The following is an 18451-nucleotide window of genomic DNA, read 5'->3' on the forward strand; positions in this document are numbered from 1 at the left end:
CGCGGAAGAAGGCGGGGCCGGGCGCTCGCGGGGCATTGTGGGACAGCGTGGGGTTTGCCGGCGCTGTGAGGCGGCAGGCGGCCCGCCCTGCGGTGACGGGTCGAGATAGATTAATTAATTAATTAATTAATTAATTGTTGTTAACTTGCGAGGGGAGGGTCCGGCACGTCCCGCCTTTGGCTTCCCTTTCCCGCTGAGGGGAGGGCCGCGGGACTACCCCCCCTCGGAGGCCTGGGCCTTCGCTCGCTGCCGGGCCCTGTGGCTGCATCCCCCTCTAGCGGGGGAGCCTCCGTAAGCAGCGGGGCCCGGGCGGAGAAGGGCACACTGCCGCGGCAAAACCCCCGTTAGAAAAAATACTTAGACGTGGCTGCGGGTGTTATACCGCCCTTAAGACTCGTACTTTGTAAAGTGCTGACACAATGCTGCTGTTTTACAGAGTGTCTCCTGTTAGCGGAGGAAAGGCATGCGCAAATAATGTATAAAGCCTCTTATCTTGTTAGCGAGCAATGTAGCAGTTAAAAACAATTTTCTAGTTGCCTTCAAGTACGCTTGCTTTGGGTTTTATGTTGGTTTTCAACGCTGCAGTGGAAGAATGGAAACGAATAGTGGGGTTTTACTGAAAGTAAGTTTCCACTGTGTGCGTTTTGCTCTTGCTTGGAAAACTAAAATGGAGATAAAAGCAGAGGTGTCTAGCCTTCTTTCCAAAATGCCTCATGAGAAGTGAAAAGCACGTCATTTGTTTTACAAATAGAAACACTGGTTTCTATTTTAGTATGAGACAAAATTGTCTTATTTTATAAAAGCAGAAAATGCAACTGATTTCACCACACTGTGGAACAGGTCTATCTCGAGTTGCTTTGATAAAGGTGAGCGATGAAAAGAACTTGTCCCTGTTGCTTTTTTTTCTTATATATTTGAACTAATGGTGTTCTTAGATGTAAAGATCACACTGTGAACATCAATGGTTTGCTCAAACCAATACACAGTCCTCTCCATTTTCTATCATGGCAGATGCCACCAAGTCAGTTTGTCTCAAGAGATCAAAAGCTAATTTGGAGCATCACGCTCAGATTATAGATTCAGCCTAAGCACATGCCTGTTTTGGCTGTTGATTTATTTCTATCTGCACCTTCACCACCTCTGGAAAAAAGGACAGAACATTTTTGTTCACTTCTGCATCTTTGCATTTACTGAGTGGGATGTGTAATATCTGTAGCGTCATTTATAATAGGTATTAAACTTGGAAATCTAAAGCAGCAAACCATTTTTAGCTTAGGTAAGTGTTGCAATTCTCTGGTAATCACAAAAACATAAATGAAGTTTGCATATCTTCACTGCTTCAATAAAGACACGTTTGTGTTCTCAACCTGCAGAGCAACTCCATTGTACCCTCCTACTCATCTGCTTCCACTGGTCTCAGGAGTGAGTCTCAGATTGTTTGCCAGTATTTAAAAACACTGTGACCTGAGGAGAAATCAGGAACTTATCCTTATCAGCATAGCTTTATCTTGATCTTAGTAATTTCAAAAGTGCTCATGTTAACATCTAAGAGCAGTGGAAAAGTAAGACAAACCCAGCATTTTTCAGTTCTTTCATTTCTTATTTTCTGTTTCATACTCTCTGTTTCCACACACACATTTTTGTTACCATCTCTGTAATTCACTGACCAGCTGGGGTCTTTTGGGTTGGTTTTTTTTTTTGGTTTTTTTTTGCTGTGATCTTTAAAGGTGTGTTTCCTTTCTAATCGCTTTCACAATGTTCCTTGCACTGTGACTACGCTCACTGCACTTCCTTGTGGCAGGAGTCCAAAAAAGCTTAGGAAATACTTCACTGTGGAGTTCTCTACAGAGTCTCCTCTGTTGCCTTGTGCAACAAGCTAGCTCATCTTACAGATCAAACAAGAAGCTCTTTCTTGCCTCCCATAAGGCAAACGACAAGCTGCAACAGTCATCTATGGCTCATGCTATTTAAACACATGACTGCATGCTGATAAAGGCACTATCAAATACTTCATCATTAAAGCGGCACTTGTTTTTGCATGCACTTCAGAGACTTCTCCGCATTGTTTCCTTTTTTCCTCGTCAGCATGTGAAAGTTTGATTCAGGCTTTAAATAGTGTCCTGGCAAAATTGCATTTTGCAATGCCACAACTATAATTATTTCAATATTAGTTGAGAATACAACGTACAAATGCAATTCTGACAAGACCTGAGTATCCTAAAGTCTCCATAAAACCCCTGGAGACTTGAGACTTGTCTCTATAGTAACTAGCTCATAAGTAGACTGTGGTCCTTTAGCCAACAGTGTAACATGCAGATGTCACACTTTGGTTTTAGACTCCTCAATCCCTATTTAATGACCTGGACAAGTATCAGAAACGTTTGTTACATCTTTGTAATATTGACTTTTTGTTTGGCTCAGCACTTTTGGTAACAGGTCGCAGCTGCAAGCTTTACTACAAATTAAAAGGGAAGATCAAGGTTTCCTAACAGTACCCACGGAAAGTGTGAGTCATTAAAGAAATATTTGTAGAAATGAGGCTACAGGGGAGCTTTTCCCACTGGGCTCTGAGAAGCAGGCTGTGACACTTGCTTCTGCTGGATGTTGATCTTTTGTATGAATGTTTATATCAATCAGATAAGGGTATTTGCTTTTTCCTCAGATATTTGTGTTTATTAAGCAGAATTATTAGGTACCCCAGAGCAGCTGTTGCTGCACTCCATGTCACAGCTGGGTGTACGTAGGTAGCAGTTAAATGATATGTGAGGCCTGTCGGTAAAAGACATGCATAATATGTTTTGTTTTATTTCCTGCTACTGGTAATAAACATTATGACATGGATACAATTCTTCTTTTAAAACACACCATTTTTCCTTATTTCCCAAGCACCTGGTCCACTGAAGTCAATAGGAAAGCTTTCATTGATTTCCATGGGATTTCAATCAAACCCTAACACAGCGCGTAAAATGCTTCCCAGATTTATAGCTCTGGTTCTAAAACCAAATGAAAATAATTCTGACAAGAAGGAAATATGAATGCTAAGCAGAACCTTAAATAGCAGTCTGTCAGGAGGAGCACGAAACGTAGCTCTTTCAATGGCAAATAAGACAGCCCCTTGCAGAATACTGGCAGAGGGCAGAAAAACTGAAAAGGGAGGTTTGAGTGCTTCTTATTTTTGAGATGCGTTTTGACAATCTCCAGGAGATGACTCGCTCAAGCTCAGAGAACCGATAGTCCCTCTGCAGTCTGGCAATCCGTGGCATACCCCTTCCAACGGCAGCTACCACCTTGGGGAAGCTGGTTAGTGTAAAGTTGTCATGAAAATGTGCCAGTTATGATATGGATAGACCACCCTTTGTGTTTCTTGACTATATACAGCCCGGTGCCAGCACGGTGCCTTTGGTGGAGAAGAGAAGCACATGTTCACCACATAGGCAGGAAACAGTAAATGTAAGCTGCTGATCAAAACCAAACACAAGCACTCCTAGGATGTTTGCCCTTTCTTCTGTACCATGTGGAACATACAGGTACGCTCCTGCGTACAGGGCACAACAAAATACATAGTAAAATCAGATCATATTCTGCTGAAACTAACAAAAGAGTCGTAAGAGACATGCCACGGTCTGCTCGCTGTTACCCCTGGGTGCATATGCAAAATCTCCGCCAGATAATTTGCATTTAGGGTAAATGGGCAAGTTTTACATCAGGTTCAAGTGCATACCTGCTTCTGTCCTTTAGCAAGTAAGACTGGGTTCCTCCTCTTCAGCCTTACAAAGAAAACAGGACCCAGGACTGGTGAAGCTGTTTATAATAAAAATATATTTTCAAACCAGCTCCTGTTTCTCTGCCTGAACACCATCATCAGCAAGACATTAAGAGCACAATGACTACAGTAGTATATCCACTGAAATTTTTCCAACTTCCCCACTAGCGGTCACATTCCCTGCATCATCTGTGCACTAATTGGCTATAATTGAGATGACCAGCCTCACCTAGGACACCCAGCTGTAAACCTGCTGCCGTTTCATCCAGGAGCTCCATTTAAGTGCAGAGCTTGACATTCTCTCCTTGCCTGTCCTATGTTGTGTACGTCCTGTTACCTTTCTCTGCCAGGTCCTTGCATGTTACTCTCTCCCTCATAAATTATTAAATAGGATTATTTCAAGGTCTGTGCCACTCAGTTCCTGGATATGATGATAACTCAGTATTTGGTCCATGGGAACAGGCAGAAGAGGCAGCCCAGTGCATCCGTGTTCCCTGGACCAAAGCCTCAGCTGAACGTACACTGGATGCTCTGTTATATCCATCAGGCACATAAAGCAACACCCTAACCCGAGCCCTGAGGCTAGCAGGGTGGGTGGCATATGTATCCTGTCATTTTACAGCACATACATTTTGCTCATATGGGTTTGATTTTGGTTTTACAGCACCAATACAAAGCACAATTCTTCTAGCATAACTACACCACAAGCATTTTTGGGGTGTGTGATACGGGTTAATCCTTCTGACTATGGGTGTGACCAGACTATTCTGTGCCATAAGCCAGTATCAAAAGGAACTCACATTTGAATAACAAAAAGTGTTGGCTGGTATTCAATAGTAACCTCATTTTGGTTGTTTCTTGAGCCTTTGGTCAGCCAGTCTGATATGTCTGGACAACACTGGGCCAGTGTGAGCAATAGAAAGGAGGCTCTGCAACTGTGTTCAGCACTTTACAAAACCAACTGCCTGCCTCTAGCACATGTGAAAAACCTGGAGTGTGATCTATCAGTGCTTATGCACCACAAAATGGGAAGACAATTGAAGACAATTCCCTACCACCAGGGAAAGCTTCAAGCATCTGAAAGTCCAGGATGTGCGCAGGCACGTGGCCATGGCTCTTGCCTGGAGTGTGCACCACCTCCTGTGTGCAGTTAGACAAAAGACAAGGTTTTGGCAGCATCTGAGCTACCCATGGCAGCTAGCACCATGCTGGAAGATCACTCATGTTTGCTGTTGCAAGATGCCACCAAAGCCAACACTCCCACTGGCCAGGCCGAGCCATTGCCACGGGTCCGGCTCCAGCTATGCCGCTCCTGGCAAGGGGCTCTGGCACTGCATGGTCCTCACAGGGGACATGATGCCACTTGCACACAGCTTTCTTCAAACCCGTGGCTGTCAGCCCTTGTGCCGGGTGTTGCTCAAGCAGGTTCTCCACCGAGGGTCCCCACCAAGACTGGCTCCAGCCCCGCACCACCCGCATTCAGCAGCTCAGCCACCACCAGTGTGGTCTCACTGGGTCTCATTCTGGCTGCCGAATGGATTTCGTTCTTCAGGAGGGTCCCGATGCATTTAATGCAGTAAAAACCTGCAGAGGCTGTTTCACCGGTGCTGTTTTTACAGCCGGTCATTAGATGTCAGCCCGCTCCCCTGGGACCGTGGGGCTGGGCAGGTCATCAGCCGCACGGGTACATCCAGCAACATGCACTTTCAGGGCAGCATTTGGCAATAAACACAACCCCCCCCCATTTTATTAATGCAAAAATGAGAAGCAAAATAGCATGTAAATTTTCTGCTGTTTCATCATGTTTTCTCATTTGACTTGCTCCATTATCTCCTGGTAATCTTCCACCGAGCCTCCGCCTCTGCTCGGGTGTGCAGGCTACTGTGAGCTCTCTAAAAGCACCCCATTTATCAAACAAGTGCTTCTTGACTAAAAGGAAAAAGGAAACTCTAGACTTCTCCGAGCAGATTTTGTTTGTTGTATCATTAAGTATTTCATTTCTTTTTCACAATGTATTCAGAGAATATGCGTGAGCCCATGAAAACTTTGGTTCCAGTAAAAGAAGGGTAAATAATAGAATACATTAAGTAACATTTTCGGAGAAATTGCCAAAGCTTTTGCGCTTTAATCTTCAATCCAAGTTCCCCTTCCCACTTCTTTAGCTGAGAATGCAAATTCGAAGACGTACTGGGTATAAAAGCACAACAATTTTAGTCATTTAAAAAAAAAAAAGAAAAGTGAAAAGGATTTTGATATTAACTGATGCCAATAGGATTTTCTCACTATTAAGGAACTTTTTTAAAAGAGACATTACCAACACATTTAGGTATAAAATTTAGGAAATATTTGTGAGTTTTTCATAATAGGCTGAATAGAGTGAAAACTTTCATTCCACCTAGACTTTCCGCAAGTAAGTGTAGCAGCAGCATTGTGCTGGTTACTGAGAGCCATCAATGTACCAAACATTCTGGTTTGGTTTTCTAAAATGAAAATTAAAAAGAAACAGTATAAACAATGATGGGCAGATCACGCTGTAAAGCCAGCTATCGTTCGCCTAGAGGTGGAGCCAGTCATCTGCGGGGCTGAACACAGAGGAATGACATTTTCTGAGCAATAATGCAGGAAAACTTGAAAAAAAAAAAAAAAAACCAAACAAGTCAGTGTGTGTTTGCTTGAATAACGGCTATATGTGTGTGATACATCTGCACCAGTAGTGAGCAGCAAGTTACTGGAAGGTTTAGAACATATTTGTGATAGCCACAAGAGAATTTTTCAGGGGAAAATCTGGGGGGACTGGGGGAGGGAAGAAGAAGCATTGCACAAGCGAAAACAATATATAAAGGGGAAGAGAACAAGTAGCGCCTCCCTTACAGAGTAATGCTTTGCTGCCCTACCACATAGAGCCCGACTAGTGATGACTGTCTTGCCCAATGCTTTTAGGCATTAGGCATCATTTCTCTTGCTGTTTCAAAAATAGGCCTTTGTAGGACAGTTTAATCAGACAGTAGGAAAGCTTTCTCCATCACATCTTTCATTTGCTTTCACACCTAAGACATTCTGGAAAATAATTTGTGCACCACCTATCTGGCTGGCATGAACCACCAGCATGCAGCAACAGAAGAACTGGCGCCCAGTCTTTGTTTTGTATTAGATACTGGATATCAACTTCCTCATTCTTGGCAGTTTCTCAGGAAATGGAAAAATAGCATCCATAGCTCCTCCTTCTGGAAGATAGTGCATGAATTCACCATGTCAAAGTTTTAAAGTGGGGCACTATCTTTCCGTAATTATAAGAGAGGAAGTACTGGTCCATTAAAACTTTTTGAGTCAATAAGCTGCCACAGTAAGGAAGGCTTTAATAACAGTGTCTTTGAGGTTATCATAGCTATCATGTGGTTTCTTGGTCTGCTTTCGATTTGGCACTTAAAGGAAGGTCCACCCATGTATTCTGTGGGACCTGGTGCCACTTGCCGCTTTCCATTCATCATTCTCCAGGTTCAAAAGTCAACACCTGCTCTGATCTGCTCCAAAATCTCAGCTGGCCAAACTAACATCCCCTTTGTAAAATACTTCGGGGTGAAAGGAATTACATAAATGCAAGAGGTTTTACAGACAAGCTTAAACACAGAAATAACAAATGCAAGATATTTTTAAGTGTTCTTAGTCAAGGACCAAAGACACACAGACGCCAGCCTGTAGCCCTCACGATTGCTCTTCTTACCAGCATGGCAAGTGGCCTTATCTTAATCAAACTTCACAATTAGCACTCCAGCCTCATCCTCTTCAGTCTGCCCAGAGCTTTGGCATTGTTCACCACCCACAATCTTGTCTTGCCTGGCTTCTTTCCTCAGTGCTCTCTAATTTTGTTCCTACTTCTTCAGTTATTTCTTCCCTTCAACCTCTCTTCCCCCACCCAGGTTGTGTTTGTGTCCCTGGCTTAACTTTCTCTCCTCCTCCCTTCCTTTCTGGCAGTAATACAATCTCAACATATCAAAAACTATAAGCTCAACTTCAAAGAGAGCTTTTAATTCCCCTCCAGACTCACTGCCTTATCTCCTTCGCTTACCTCTTCTCTTGGGCACAGTCCCATATCCCCCCTGAGCGCAGCCCTGGCTTGGGCCTTCATGTTCCACATCCTGCCTTTCTTGGAAATCGGTGCAAGTAACATTTTGGTATACGCCCTCTCTTACCCACCCAAAGGTGTGAGTCTCCTGAGAAGATTCTTTCCTCTTTCCTCAGTTACAGTGACCTTTTTTTAACTCCCCCTCACCAAATGAGTCATATTCCCCCCTTATCCATCAAACTGACCATGTTACTAAACCATCTCAGACCCCTCTTGAGTTTCTGGACCCCCTTCTCCATCGCATCAAACAGAAGCTTCCCTTTCAAGGTTCTTTCTGATCCAGTTCTTGTCTTTCATTAATTATCAGGAAACCAACTCCGTCCTCCAATCCGTTCAGGATAAAAGCCCTTATCTCCCACCTGTTAAAACACTCACTCAGGCACCTTCATGCTTTTTCCCAGGCAGCTTGTTGTATCTGTGAAACCGTATCTGTGAAACTATTCTCATTATCCTTAAAATTCTCCTTTGACAATATGTCAATAAAATCCTTAAGTGTTAGGCTGCCGGTGTGCTGAAACCCTCTGACTACCAGTGGCTCATATTTCCTCCTGCCTCCCTCCCTGTCTCTATCCATTCATTAGTTCTTGTCTGACAGTGAGATCTCGGGCTTTGAAGGACAGACATTGCCTTTCTCTTTCACAGCCACCACCACAACGGGCTCTTGATCCCTGACCAGCTGCTCCATTACAACAGTAGGGGAGTCAATCAATCCATAGTTTTTTCCCATCAAAATTATGCTTCAGATTTTTTTTCTAGTTGATAGCATGCTTGTTCCAAGTTGACCGCAGACTGGAGGAATTTAGGTACAAACAACACATAAAACATTGCATGATGAAAGGAAGCAATGAACCAGCAAGAACATCAACGAGTGTTATTAAGACTAATTCGGACTTCATATCAGAATGAAAGAAAAAATAAACATGGAACTTCCTGACAGCACATCAGCAGAAAAGTGATAAAAACACGCAAAAGCATTCCTGGAAGTATTTTATATGTACAGTATTTTAAATTCACCCCTTTGCTTCTGTTGAATATTTGTATCCAACCACTGGTAGACCTTATCAGGAAATGAGAAGAGAAGGAGGAGGCTTTTAAAGGATTCTAAAACTCTAGCACCCTTTAAATGTCATCTTCCAAGACTGCAAAAAATATCAAATCCCATCCTGTTTTGTGGTTGTTCCGTGGTAATAAGTAACATTAACAGATTATGCTTCAGGACAAATAGTTTCTCTGCTCTTGCCACTCCTTCTTGCAAGCTGCTCCTTCCCTGCTTCAAGACTGATTCACCAGGACAGATTTTATTCCTAAATCAGAGACCTATCCACTTGGCTTCATCAAGGTCTCTCTTGAAGTCAAAGCAGAATTCAAAGAAAATATTCTTTTGTGTTCGTGTGGTCAATAATATTGTGTTCTCCTGCTAGACAACAATTTCTAAGGCATAAATCTTTTCTAGGGCAACTTTTGCTGGCAGAATTACAGTAGCAGCAGAGCTAGCATAGAATTCCTCGTGCTTTACGCTGCAAACACTACCAGTTTGACATATGCCGAAGTCTAGAACAGAGGGACTAAGCTTTTAAATAGCTTAATTCATTGTTGCAATTTTCTTTTATATATATCAGCTGAAAATGTCACCCAGGATCAAAATCATAATGGAGATGCTACAAAACAACAAAGTGAATGGAAAGCAATAGAGGAGCAAATATAAATGAAATAAACTTTATTTACAGTGAATAAAAGGATGTGGGACAATAACAAGCAAATCACTTTATGTGTATTCATTAGTGCGGCTTAAGGCATATGGAAATTTTACTACAAAACTCACTGCTGCAATGCATAATTAAGAAAAGCACAGGGACTACTTACTGTTAAAGCAAGAAATCTCAGCTAAATCTAACCACCTTTCATATTGTTTTCTTCAAGCATTCTCTGTTGAGGTGCAATGAGAATTACCATATTGTAGGTGAGCTTTTATGTGCTGCTTTATAAAGGAAGCTAATTTCTGTGCAAAAAAAAAAAAAAAAAACACAAATAAATAAATCACTATGGAGGAACTGGTCGAATTAGACAAAGCAAATGAAATACTTAGTAATCTGTTACTTAAATAAAAATAAATAAAAAAGGTAGCAAGTAGCCTGTCATGTGTGTTACCTTCACAGACAGGAAATTACTTTGAGGTCTCTTTAAATGTTTCTTCTGTGAGTGAAACAGGTAAAGAAAAGCCCGTATGACAAAAATAAGGGGAATTAGGTCAGCTTCTGGACTCGTCCATCAGTGTAAATGCAGCACATCTCCAGCTCATACAATTCCAAAATCATTTAAAGTGATTGTTTTCAAGTCAATCTTCCTTCGCCCACCTTTCTTTCTGCCAGAGGCCAGAAATAGCACCTCATAATTTATCCTCTATGTCAAGCTTTGCAACAGCTGCCCCCTTCTGAGCCGCTGAACTTGGTTTACTGCATCTGCTTTCAATATACACACTGGAACCATATTTTCTCTATTGCATTCACCTGTCAAATATGGTTTAAGAGAACACGCTTCAGATAATGCTAAGAAATGCTACATCCACAGAACTACTCCTGTGCTTATAATTCAGCGTGTTCGTGGACTGTCTTGAAAACCTTCATTGACCTTCAACACATTACAATGAACAAATGCTGTCAAATATGGGTTGGATGCCGGAGACAAGTTGGCTGGTAGTTTTTAAATTTATAAAATTAGAAGTTGCCTTGGACCCAAAAATTCCAAATTTCCACTTAAAAAAATGGTGAAACCTTCCATGATTTTTCCAGTCACCCTCTATTGTGAGCAATCTGAGACACTTCCCTCAGACGAGTTCCCAGATCCTCTCCCCGTTCCCAGGTCAGGGTGCAAATCCCCTCCTCGTGCTGGCTCCTGTAGATAAGACTCAGGCGTGACAAGCCCTTGCCCCTCTCCACCTTGACCTTTACGCTCTGCTTTAACCAGGAGAAAAACTTGGGTGCATGAGTGCAAAGCAAATGCACTTTGGCCTGGTGCCTGTTCTGGGCAATCGGGAGTAGGATTGTACAATGGCTTTTGCTCGCCATTCAGCATCAACTTAGTGTCTTTGCTTGTATAAAAGCTGGTCACAAGACCCCAGTGTACCCAGGCTGCTCTGCACAGGTTCTTCTTTCTCTGCAGCTTGCCAGGAAGTCTCTCTGGCTTTTCACATTGCCCAAATGAAATTTCGCCTGGTCCAGTTAAAACAACGCTGGTGGAAGGGACCGCAATGCTCTTGCCATTTATTATCTGTTGTAGGAGTCTACCTGGAAACAGAGTAGAGTAATCTAGCAACAAATCTCTGCTCTGCACAATGTTGGGCGGGATAAAAAGAACAATCCAGATGATGGGAGAAGCCTCCTGAAGTTGAACCTTACACCACCAGGTTATTTATGTGTTTCCACACCCTCACTGCTCTGAAGCCACAGGTTCACAACGCCTGCGTGAACGTGCACGGTAAGATTCAAGGAAATGGCAATTGGCATGTGGCAGTTCGTACCCCTTTATGTCAGTATCCTCTTCATCTTTCAAAAAGTAGAAGCAGCAGCCGGTCTGAACTGGAATGCAACCAGCTTCATGTTGAAAAGGGAAGAATTCCCTTTAAGAGGTTAGTATCCAGCCTCAGCTTTGTTCAGCACCACCTCCTGAATAGCAAGAATTATATTTGAAAGGTATGTTCTTTTGAGCAGCTCCTGAATAGGAAAAACTATAGGAGACTGCACATTTTTACAAAGAAAGGATGTGCTCTTCTCCATTTACTGATCCAATGCTCAAAGAGCACAGAAATCACCTCCTGCGGGTGCCAGGCTTTGAGAACAAAACACAACAAAAAAAGAAAAATTGATATTCTGGTAACTATGGAGAGGCTAAAAAAACGTTTTTCTAGGTCACTGAAAGCAGGCAAAATACGGGAAATGTTTTCTATTGCCACTCCACTCTCCTCTCTGCTCCCCCCAAAACATAAATAGTTCTGTGATTCTTTGGAAAGCTGCTTTTTCCTTGTTGAATCTTGAAAGAATATATAATTGCTTTTTCCATACACCGGTAATGATGAGTGAGACCAAGATACATTTTTTACATAAAGCAATATGTCATTCATTAAAATTACTACTGCCTGAGTTGAGGAGTTTCTCGCAGAAGTGACATCTTCTCAGAACATGTATTGAAAGGACGTCAGTTAAACAGAAATTGTCTCTTCTTACTGGTACACACATCAAACTCTACTTTGCAGCTTAACAAAACCTGTCTTCTGTGTTTTCAGAGGACTTGTGGGTTTGTTAAAGTAGCAGCCCAGAGCTGGTATCTACGTTTATGTATGTATATATAATATTATATAAATTAATTATCCATTATTCCAACTGTCACCAAATAGTGAAATATTTTATCTTTTATAATTCTTTGCATTCTAAGTGTATAGATTTAAACAATATTGGACAAATATTGTTTAGTTGTTACACCACTGTAGTCAACAAATGGAAAGATATGTGAGGCTTAAGGGATATGTTTTCAATAGTCAAGGTAAGAGTTGTGGCCAGCAAAGGAAGCAGCAGACTCTGTTACAAGCATCATCACCCAGTAAATCGGTGATGCATTCTGGTTCATGATGCCGTGGTCCTTTCCAGCTTTAAAAACTTTTAGAAGTTGTCTCAGCTGATCCTGTCATCGCCCCACCACTATCTGGTATAACGTAGCAGGAGCAGACCTGCTAGACTGTGAGGCATTCATTCCAAGAGCCCTTGTATCCCACGAAATCCCAGAGCCCTCATGCAACAAAAATAATGGTATGCCCTTGATCAACAGCAATTTGTTCGCTGTCTGTCAGTTCCGTCCCTGCGAGGGCGGCATTGCCCAGCGGCAGAGCCCGGTTCCCGTCACACAGAGGTGTACAGCTGGGAGATAAAAGTGAGCATGCACTTTTTTTTTTTTAAAGCAGAGTTACAGAGTCAGAGTGACATCCTTTTGCCTAGGATGCGCCTAGCTGTACAGCAAATGCAACACATCAATTGCTGATGTTATCAAAGGAAATAGCGTTTCCAGCCACATGGGAAATATGTCAGCAAAACAAATGGGTTCAAATAAACAGCAGCAGAAGGCACATAGAAATATTGATTCATGGCTTTTTATCCTCTGTCCTTTTCAAATGGTCCCTTTCCAGCACTCAAGCTGCTGTGATAAATACCTCCTCTCCTTCCTGTATTCTTGACTACTGAGAATACACTTTCTGTGATTTTCTGAGCAGGGAAGGTGGGGGAAAGACACACTTTTTAGTGATTCTGGTTTCAAGCCATTAGCTTGCCGTGCAGTATCAGGCATTGCTTTGAATATCTCCCTAATACAACAATGGCTGATTTGTATCAAGGTGCTTCTCAGTATTTGAGAAAAAACACTGAATTAAGTGTCATTAACAAAAAGATTAGCAGTAGAAACGCATCAAAGGAAGCAAGATCAAAATCGCTATAGAGTGGGTAACTGAAGCAACTGAAAAAGTCCTTCCCTTTCAGATGGGTCACCTATTCAAGTCCAACCTAAATCAAAAGTGAAAATGACTCTTCTGTAGCTTTGGAGAAATGAGATGAGAAGTTTCTCTACTGGGGTTACATTTGATAGGCAGCCCCATCACAAAAACAATTGCTATCAATCTTAGCAAAGCTCAATGCAAGGTTGTAGGTTTGGCTAATTCAATCAAAATGTTTGTAAAAAAAAAAATATTATGCTCTTTTTTTTGAGTAAGCTACTAGAAGAACATTTTTGGCACCTAACCCTAAAAGCACAGAAAAGATGTGCAAATGGGGTTTGTTAGCTGCTGTTTTGTGAGTGGATGAGAGGGAGGGAACAAAGCACAGGCAGTGTCTGAGGGCTGTGAGCCTTCGAAACCTTGTGGTGAGGGTCCCAAATGCAAAGGATCATCATCTACCAGCAGAAGTGTCATCTCCTGCTTTCCTACCCCAGCTGCCTCCAGGGAAGCACAACCTTCTCGGGGGCTCACTGACAAACAAGATTGTATCAGAGTCACCAATGCCACCTCTTCACAGCCTGTCTAATGTCTAAATTAGGCTAAGCATTTGAGGAATGCCTTCGGCATCCCTAACACCCTGGCTTCCTGAAGCAGAGCAGTGCTGCCAGTTCAAGTCCCATCCCGGAGACAGACAATTCCTCTTCAGAGTGGAGGCAGCAAAGAGGGGTTGCCGATCCGTTCCCTGTGCTCTGAGGGCACTGCTCAACGGCTTCATAGGTACAGGAAGGGGGGGAAAAGCCTTATAAACGAAAGGAATTGCTTGTGCTGACCTCAGCCCGTTGGACAGGTTACCCTGACTGGCACCGATCTTGTGAGAAGACAGTCCTTCCTGCTCCGGGTGCAGGCACAGGTTAAAGCCCCTCCTGAAGCTCTGGGGTTCACAGCCCGTAACACAGTTGTTGGGGAGGAATGCGGGTTTTTTTGCAAATTGCTGCCCTTCAAAATTATCTGCAAGTGCTTATTCCCCACCACACCCCTCGCACCATTGTCCTTTTTTACTGCCATAGAGGTATCGCTATGGCTGCATGAAAAACTTCCCCGGATGAATTTCAGCAGTTTCAACACATACTTTAAAAGCAGAAGTCATTAGCAAGTATCTATTTGGCCACTGACAGCTGAAACAGTGAGAAGAGCAATCATTTAATAACAGTTAAGGTTAAATATATTCCTGTAGTTTATCATCATTCACTTTCCCTAAATGCATGACATCAAGTAGTAACCGCCGAGGAGAAGGACAGCGTGAATTACGCGGCGTGGCAGATAGAACCATCAGCAGCCGGCTTTAACATCAAACCAATTCAAAACAGGAGCCTGACAGACAATGCCAGGGGATCATCATATGACATTAAAGTCCTCATAATATCATCCTCTCGTGAATATGATATACTGGAGGCAGCTCTCGGGCAGTCCATAATGGCCCACCTGCCACCGCAGTGATATATGCACTGTATATTAAGGAAATGAAACAGGAATTATGCACGATGCATCATTTCTCTTGCCAGCGTCATTGGGCAGGGAAGACAGCTGCTCCCTGTTTCTTCAGGATAAAAGAGGATTCTTACTTCTTTATTGATACAAATGGGGGTGTGATTTGTGACTAAAAGGTTTATCCCATTGAGGGATAAAGCTATCCAAGAAAAAAAAAAAAAACAAAAAGCAAAGTGTGTGGCCTTCTGGTTTTGGGTGCTTACGCTCTTCAACCTACCAGCTAGGGAGTAAAACACCAGCAGAGCAGAAATCCTCCCTGACTCATGACAAGAGAATCTTGCAGCCACTTCAGGCAGGTGCAGAAGACCCAGCAAATGAGAAGACACAAATCCAGACAGACAAGAATGGTTTAGGAGGCCACACCATGTGTCATAAAATAACAGCCTGCTCCTTCCCAGTTGTACTACCTGAAGGCTTACTTTACCAAAGCCATCCACCAAAACATGCACTTTTCTTCTCTCCTCCAAGCTCTGCTCCATTCCTTATTCCAGCTTCAGCTGGAAGAGTAAAGAGTTTGCCACTGCTGCCCTCCATACCCTGCACAGGTTGGAGCAGCTTGTGGGTGCTCTAGCTCACTCCCTTCCAGTAAGATAGCTGAAGGACATCATGCCGGTAGAGAATGAGGAGAATTAAATGCTAATCTACAACTCTAAATGGTTTTTGCACTAGAGTGCCGGTGCACAATAACAAAGCAAAAATAACAGCTATGTCTGTCACCTTTGCAACAGCAGGCAGATTTTCAGTCCAAGTTTCCTGCGTAGTCATTTATAGCAGCACAGAGCAGGTGGAAATCATTGCTGTTCTGATCTGGTGGCATTTTACACCCACTCTGGATCAGGGGAAATCACTATAAAGAGGTACACTGTAAGAGACGCAAATGTATAGCACAGTCTCCTTAAGACAAATGCATGTCAGCAGCAAGTTTCCACGCTCACCACCGCATACCTGCAAATAAAATTAGTCTGCCTGGATAAATGTGATTGTGAGATGCTCTTGGCATGCTGACAGAAGAGAGGAATGAGTTTAGATACTAACAAGTAACCATCTGCGGCACGGAGCAGGTGATAATCCCAGCTCCAGCCTGCGCATCCCTTCCCAGGTCAGCTCACCTCTTGCAGGTTTTGTGCCTCCCCAGGGAGGAGGGGAGCCAAACTGCCTCTTCTCTCTCCCAACAAATTTGCATCTGCCATTCAGAATCTATGTTTTCTTATTACAGAGCTGACAAAGTGACAGCAATAATTAATCTTACTGTGTATTGGTCTGATTGATATCAAGCAGAATTAAACTACTGTAATCAAGTTAGTCTGTTGCAGATGTGTGAAGTGCTGCAGTTTATCAAATTCGGCAGGCACACAATTTGATTCTGCATAACAAGGGAGAACAATACCGATAAGATAGCAGAGCACCAATAATATGATGAAGGATTTCATGATGCCTTTTTTTTAGCTCTTAAAAAGTGCCACACTTGTCAGCTGTACAAAAGGTGCCATGACATGTTAATACATGTCATATCAAAATTGTCAAAGGAGGCTTCACGCTGGCTCCGTGGGGATGCGCTCTGTGTTCAAATCCACACGTGCGTGCACAGCCTTACTGTGAGACACCAGAACTTCAGAAGCTGAAGGCTCCTGAAATCAAGTTATGGGAGTAAATGTGCAGATCTATAAAGGTGTGAAAAGATGCTGCTAAGAGGGATGTTGAAATAGAAGCAAGACTCAACAAGGACAATTATCTCTGTCAAAGGCTTTCAGTGATCGATGTCAGCTGCCGTCACAGGAGGAGGAGGGAAAACCACAACATGAATATTTGATTAAATTAGGCCAACCTGAAGTCTCTGCCAGAGCATGTGATACGACATGTTTTCTATGGGAGAGCAGGGGTTTTTTTTTTCACAATGGATTATTATATCTTTGTCTTGCTTCACCAGTTTCTTTTTCTTCTTCAGCTAAAGTGCTTTTAGCACTCATAACAAAAGGTACGGCTAGTCAGTGCTGAGGACATCTGGCATCCCATGCCAGCCCAGCAGCACACCCGCTCCCTCCCCAGCATGCTCCTCATTAACCTGAGGTGCAATTATTGCAAACAGGCTGAGGGCACAGTCAGGGCAACGAGACAGGCTGAGCTGATCTACCAACTGGCTGCCTGCAAAACCAGGTAGCCCTGTTCTTCCATCCCACCTCTCCCCCCAGTTTGGGTCTGTATGTTCCTGCCCCCTTTCCTGGTGCTGGCTCTCATATGGACCCCCATGTCCCCATCAAGCTGATTCGATGCCCTGAGCAGGCAGATATCAAATCTGGGGGACAAAACCAAGTGAAGTTTCCTATGCCACAGCCAGTAGAAGGCCAACGGACAAGAATGTAAGCAAGGATGCCAGAAGGGGGGAAGAGGCACAACCCTTGGAGCAACAGCAAGGAATTGGCTCTCCCAACAGCCAGAGGAGTTGTTGTACTCAGCAAGTGCTGTCAGGCCTTTATTTGATGCACCTCAGGCAGCTGAGACAGCCCGGGGACCATCGACACAGAATTTACCAACCCCTCGGCATTTATTCCCTTTCCACTCGTGATCCTTTACATCTAACCTAGATGATAAATCTCCTGTACTCGAGCCTGTTCTTCATTCCCTTTAGAGAACTAAGCTGCTCTGCGCTCTCTGAGGCACCGCGTGCTGTTAACAAGTCACTTGCAGCGTGGATGTTTGCTTGCAAAGACTAACCTGTAGGGAATGGCTTATTTTCATTAGCAGCCTGGTCTATTGTTCAACACAGATCCTAAACCTAGAAGATGTCACCCAACCTGCCCATTCGGTCACCTGCTTCAAAGACTTTTTTCCATACTAGCCAGTCTTTTCTGGCAGATGCCACCAGAACAGGAATCCCTTGATACCTCAAGCAACTCCACAGTCCACGCTGCCAAGCTGTCACCTCCTCTGCCCCAAACATGTAACCACGAAGAGGGACAGATCCACCTGTCCCACTGACCCCCTTCTCCCGCAGCATGAAAGTAGATGTTTCTAATCCATCGAGGCAATGAAAAATTAGCAATTAGTGGGTCCAACAGGAAACTGGATAGTTCCTCTGTATGGGAAAAATGTACATCGAGGCATTTACTGCTCGTGCCTCTGAGCGTAAGAGCGACACACTAGTGCTGGAAGAGACCTTCTAGGTTGCTAAGACTCACTCCTGCTATCTCAAATAGCTCTTCCATGTAAAACTGCACATAAATTGATCAAGCTGTCTCCTTAAACTAATTAAGTCTGTGGCGTGCGTTTCAAGGCCATACTCCCCTAATGCCTAGAAGCTCTCTGCCGATTTCCAGCCTCTGTTCATTTTGCAGCTGGTTTATACTCATTTTTTGTGTTTACCTCCTATCAATTCTATTGACTGACTCCTTGACCTCAGATTGTTTACTGTTTCATTGTGTTCCTTCATGCTCCAACACTAACAAAAGGAAGTGCAAACACAGGAGAACACATTCAGAGCAGCAGGAAGAATCATACAGCTTTAAACAATTATGAAGGGATGGGGCAAAAGGTAGGTAATAGCCCA

The 18451-nt window shown here is 43.3% G+C and overlaps 1 protein-coding gene across 1 annotated transcript in view; it reads right to left on the reverse strand.

Annotated features, from left to right (window-relative positions):
• CACUL1 (CDK2-associated, cullin domain 1) overlaps positions 1 to 18451 on the reverse strand; it is an 89777-nt gene that overhangs the window by 50060 nt on the left and 21266 nt on the right. The gene's annotated exons all lie outside the window — the stretch shown is intronic.

The sequence above is a fragment of the Charadrius vociferus genome, unplaced genomic scaffold (genome assembly GCF_000708025.1).
Source record: "Charadrius vociferus isolate BGI_N301 unplaced genomic scaffold, ASM70802v2 scaffold282, whole genome shotgun sequence".
NCBI lineage: Eukaryota > Metazoa > Chordata > Aves > Charadriiformes > Charadriidae > Charadrius > Charadrius vociferus.